The sequence below is a fragment of the Colobus angolensis genome, unplaced genomic scaffold, assembly GCF_000951035.1.
Source record: "Colobus angolensis palliatus isolate OR3802 unplaced genomic scaffold, Cang.pa_1.0 Scaffold20, whole genome shotgun sequence".
NCBI classification, from domain to species: domain Eukaryota; kingdom Metazoa; phylum Chordata; class Mammalia; order Primates; family Cercopithecidae; genus Colobus; species Colobus angolensis.
Window position 1 is genome coordinate 11,803,562 of NW_012115155.1, and position 5,954 is coordinate 11,809,515.

Here is a 5,954-nt window from a genome sequence, read left to right on the forward strand (position 1 = left end):
ACTTGAGAGGCTGAGGCAGGAGAATCGCTTAAACCTGGGAGGCAGAGTTTGCAGTGAGCCGATATCGTGCCACTGCACTCCAGCCTGGTGACAGGGCAAGACTCTGTCTCAAAAAATATATATATACATATATATATAAATGCAATAAAATACCACCTACACTTAAAAACATGATAAAGCTGGATAATCTACACAATCATAACTTTTGTTAAACTAGTATGAGGGCTGAAGATGAAGACAACCAAGTGAACTAAATTCCACAGAATAAAAAGTCCCTCCGAGAATAGACAGAATTCTTTCATTTTTGGCAAAGTAGGAAAAGTAGGCAACCACAAAAATGGGTAAGAAAAAGTCATCCCCCAAACTTTACACACCTTTTGAAGATCAACCATGCATATACAGATCATTTGAAATGATCAAGATCACAGTCAGCAAGCAAGCTTTCAATCACTGGCAAGCTTCTTTCGTCGAACCTCTACCAGATGCACAGAAAGCACAGAGATCTGGGAAACAGACATAGTGAGCCCCACTTAGTGGACTGGCAGGAAGGCACTGACTGCTGCTCTGAGATGGGCAGGGAGCACTGACTGCTCCCCTTACCTTTTCTCTTGCAAAATAAAAACCTTAAATTAAGCGGGGAGGAACAGAAAATTCCCGTCCCTCGGACCTAACCAAGGATCCATTCTTTCTGATGTAAGAGTAGACATGAAAGACTTCTGTCTTCCGGGAAGAACAAGGAAAAGTCAGGCAAACTTCTGCAAACCAAGGGCATTTTTAAATCAGATTAAGGAAAAAGAGACATGTAGAAAGGAACAAAGATAAGAACTACATTATCATTACAGTCAGTAGCCGTTGCCAGATCTCATGGAATAGGCAGCTGAAATTTCATAGCTAGCAGATTGGTGCGACCACCAAATATATAAGACATGTTATTATACATTTCTTTGTTATTATACATGACTGTCTAGGACTCGAGGAACTTGACATGTATCTGTCAAAAGTTTCCAGGTAACTTGCAAGGGATGCTATTTAATTCTGAAGGACATATAATTCAATTGTGCCTCACCACTATAAAGAGCCTAAGAGACCAGTCCCAGAAAAGAGATAATTGGAACTGATTTTTCTCTTGCTCCTAGCAGACCATTAGCAATAATTTCATCATGCTGTATACCCCTCTTTAGGCTGTCATAACAAGAAGCCCGAGGCACTCCTCATGCAGACTCTCACTGAGTTTTCTCTTTTACTTAATCCTACTCAATCTCTCAACAAGCCTTCATCACCCAAGTCCTTCCACTCTGCTCCATGGATTGCAAACCCTCATCGGCAAAATAATCTATGTGGTAAATCTCTTATTTGAAAATTCCCTTCACTAACTTGTTCTAAACAAAACTGAGCTTTTCTCTGAACACATGTATTTCTCTATTGCCCTAAGAAGTGCCGGGGTTGTTCTCTACTAGAGCTCATACAACGTCCACACAGCATAAAGGTGCAGTTGGTAACCTTGTTCCACAATTGTTTTCTTCAGAGCACTGTGTCTCCATCCTTTCTGAGACTTCCTAGGCCCTTGGAAGTAAGTTCTCTCCATGCTCTCTCCTGTCTCCTTTCCTGTACTTGCTACCTCCCTCCTTTCACTATTCCTCATTGAGGCCACTAGTGGAGAATTTTACTGTCTACCTTTTGCTTTTTCTCTATAAGTCAGTTTCAGCTAATACTCTGGTCTTACACTGTATCAGAAATCTGACTGCTTCTCCATGACCACCCTGGTCTACACCACCCTCACCTTTCTCAACCTGACAAATAAAATAGCCTTCTCCTTAGTATCTGTGAATCCACTCTTGCTCAAGTACAGCCTGTTCTGTCAAATAAGCCAAAACAAGTCTTTTAAAATTGAAGCCTATCACATTAATGGCCTTCATTTCACTTAGGATGACGCATCGAAGCCTCACTGAGATTTACAACCCACGTTTATCCGTTTCCCACTTACCTCTCGTCAGTTACCAGCCACGCTGGTCTTGCTGTTCTTCAAGCTTGCCAAGCACATTTCTGTCTCAGCGTCTTTGCGCTTACTGTTTCCTCTCTCTGAATGCTTTCCCTTCAGTAGACATAGGGCTTGCTTCCTCTCCATCCACTCTCTACTCACATGTCACCAGAGCAGAGGCCTCCCCAACCACCTCTCTAAGATAGCATGCCTTCCTTCTCACTTGCTCTGGCCTTACTTTGCTTCATAGCACCTGCAATTCATTATGTTCCATTTGTTATGTGTATGTGTATTAACTTTTATTAATAGTTGAGTGCTTATTTCTAATAAAGTGTTTATTTTAGAATAATTTTAAGTTTCCAGAAAAAATGGTAAACGTAGTACAGAGTTCTTTCTCTGTTTCTCTTTCTCTCTCTATATATATGTATATATGTACATATACACGTATCTAGATATATATCTAGGTATGTGTATATATATGTGTATATATATGTGTGTATATATGTGCATGTATGTATATATGTGTGTGTGTGTGTGTATATATATATATATTCCACGTTTAGTGTCCCATTTTATTAACATCCTACCTTAGTGTGAGACATTTCTTAAAGCTAATGGCCCAATATTGGTACATTATTATTAACTACAGCCCACCCTTTACTCAGATCCTCTTGTCACCTGATGCCCCCTGTCTGTGCTAAGATCTCATCAGGAGCACAACATTCCCTTTAGACATCAAGTCTTCATAGGCACTCCTGGTAAGCGAGAGTTGCTGACCTTTCTTGTCTTTTTGTGGCCTTGACAAGTAGGAGGGATACTGGTTAAGTGTTTGTTAGAATGTTCCTTAATTTGATTTTGTCAAGTGTGTTTCTCATGACTATATTTTGGTTATGGGTTTTGGGGAGAAAGACCACAGAGGTAAAGTGACATCTTCATCAGGTCCTATCAAGGGAACATACTATCAACATGGCTTACCGCTGTTGATGTAAACCTTGGTGGTTAACATGTTCTTTCTTCTTACTTAACATATATTTGTTGTTCATGAAAAGCCATTTTAATTTTATCAGCAATGCAATAAACAATCAACAGCACTTTAGTTAAAGGAATTGAAGATGTTTGGTTTTAAATGACATTAAAAATATTAGCACACTTTATCCTAAGTAAACATTGGAAGTGGCTACTTTACATGGACTCATTCCTAATATAGGAACTCCTCAGTCTTTTGTTCCTCAAATTCCATTGACTTACCAGATTCTGTTGTATTACTACGGCAGTTTAGTTCTAAGTTATCAACTCACTAGTATGCATGATGCCTTTTGTCATGATTATCTGTCATTTCAACGACCCTGAATCTTAGGAGCACCCTTGTGAACATTCTAATATTTGCCTCCAGGGCCAGCTATGCTTTTCCACTACAAATTCAAAAAATTATTTTTTCAGCCTCCCAGGAAGAAGACATGGGGTTTAGGGTCTGCCTGTTTTCTGAACCCATGTGAGACTTTTGCATGGACAGGAGTTTACCTGGGGATAGAGGGAAGCACTGGACCTTCATGGTTCTTGAGCCAATGCCTACAGAGAAGTCATTACATTGGACCAGAGTTTCTGATCATGGCAAGGGCAACAGCTCCTGTGGTGACCTGGTTTACTGTGTGGTGTAGGATGTTTGTTGCTCCTGGAGGCTTAGCCTACGCCCTGTTTCTTCAGCCCTCCCAAGAATTATATGAGCTTATCCCTTAATAATCCCTTTGTGTATTAATCTACTAACTCGAATTGTTTTCTGCAACCAAGACCCCAATCGACACTTAGATAATTATTTCTTAACATTTGCAGGAAGGCTCACAAAAACATTAAAACCAGTCATTTAACATTACTCTAACTCTTGCTGGTTTTGCTATTCAACATTATTTAATTAATACTCGTGACTTTCACACTTCAGTTTTCCACATAAATGTGTCCTTGTGGAATATCATTCCTTACAACTTTTTTTTTGTTTTTTGAGACAGAGTCTCCCTCTGTCGCCCAGGCTGGAGTGCAGTGGCGCAATCTTGGCTCACTGCAACCTCCGCCTGCTGTGTTTAAGTGCTTCTCCTGCCTCAGCCTCCCAAGTAGCTAGGATTACAAGTGCCCACCACTGCACCCAGCTAATTTTTTTTAAAAATGTATTTTTAATAGAGATGAGGTTTCACCATATTGGCCAGGCGGGTCTCGAACTCCTGACCTCAAGTGATCCATCTGTCTCGGCCTCCCAAAGTGCTGAGATTACAGGTATGTGCCACCGCTCCTGATCAGCTTTTTGAATTCATGGAAAAATACATTGCTATGAAAATAAAAATATTCATTCGTATAAAATTTAAAATTCTCTATTACCCAATAGTAGGAATGCCCTATTTTCGCAAACTGTATTCCATACCACACCTTTTACTGCCTTGAGCTATGCTATATCAGTTTCCATTTGAGGCAGGCTTTTCTAGAGCATTTTTGACCCCAGCCCAGAGAGGACAGACAAGTGCTAGGAAGCTTTTTTCTGAGACTTTGCATCAGAAATATCTTGTTTCTTTACATGTAATGAAGACTAAGGTATTCTAAAGCCTTAATAATTTTCAAACTCTGTAAATATTACTCCATGTTTTCTAATTTTCCATATTTTAGTTGAGAAAGTCATTTTCTCTGTTAGTTAAAAAAAAAACAATTTTGTCTCTTCTTTGGCTGGTTAAAAAACATTTTTCTGTGTAGATGAAACTGAGAAATGTCAGCAAGTGCTGCCCCATTTTCAGTATTTTCTTCAATTACCTTAATCAACATTTAGTGAGCTCATTCAGTCAGAAAACTCAGGCCATTAGTTCAGAGAAACAGTTATTTCTAGCCTTCCTCCATCTGTTCAGTTCTGTTCCTATGGAATTTCTAATAGCCATGTACTAGGACTCTTGGGAGTCTCCGTGTCATTCATATTTTTCCTCTGTTTATCACTTTCATCTGAGCTTCAAGAGATTCCCTTGAACTAATTCAATAATTTGTTTTTTGCACTCTCCAGTGTGCCTTTTACTTCAGTCATCACGCCTTTTGTCCACTTACCCCTTCTTGAGATGACTGCTTTCTGCAGCAGCCTGTGGCTGTTCCACCATGTCCCACCACCTTTTCCTCTCTCAAAACACATGCTTTTGGGTTGTGGTTATTATTGATGAAGTCATTTTTTCTCTCTCTTAACTCTTCTTTTCTCCTCCCCATGGTATCTTTGTTTAATGACAGGAATCTGTTTGCTTTAAATGTTCACACTGGGGTGGGCCTGGTGGCTCACGCCTCTAACCCCAGCACCTTGGGAGGCCAAGAAGGGTGGATCACCTGAGGTCAGGAGTTCAAGCCCAGCCTAGCCAACATGGCAAAATGCTGTCTCCACTAATAATACAAAAATCAGCTGGGCGTGCTGGTGCATGTCTGTAATTCCAACTACTTGGGAGGCTGAGGCAGGAGAATCACTTGGACCCCGGAGGCGGAGATTGCAGTGAGGCGAGATTGCGCCATTGCACTCCAGCCTAGGCGCAAGAGTGAAACTTCATCTCCAAAAAAAAAAAAAAAAGGTCATGCTAGATGTTTTTGTGGTTTATGAATGTGATGATTGGGTGTTCACACTCAAGCGTGAGATGTGCCTCTCTCAGACCTTGTTCCAGTGTCGGTACCTTACCGGTCTGACATTTAAAAAGAAGTGTTCACACTGATACTGCTCTTCGGGCTTTGCAGCCTTTCCATTCTGTGATCTTGTTCTTTGCAAACATTCACATAGAGATACCTGATTCACTCATACTGAGAGTTGAGATGAAATCTGTCAGATACTTCGTAGGTCAGTGTTCAATTTTTTATGGTTACTCACTGTGAGATATAATTTTGCCTTTTCCACTAGTTGAGTTATTTCAGCAGGAAATAACTGGAGGAATTGGTAGAATAAAGTGCTTACATATTCTCACTTAGAATACTATCTTGA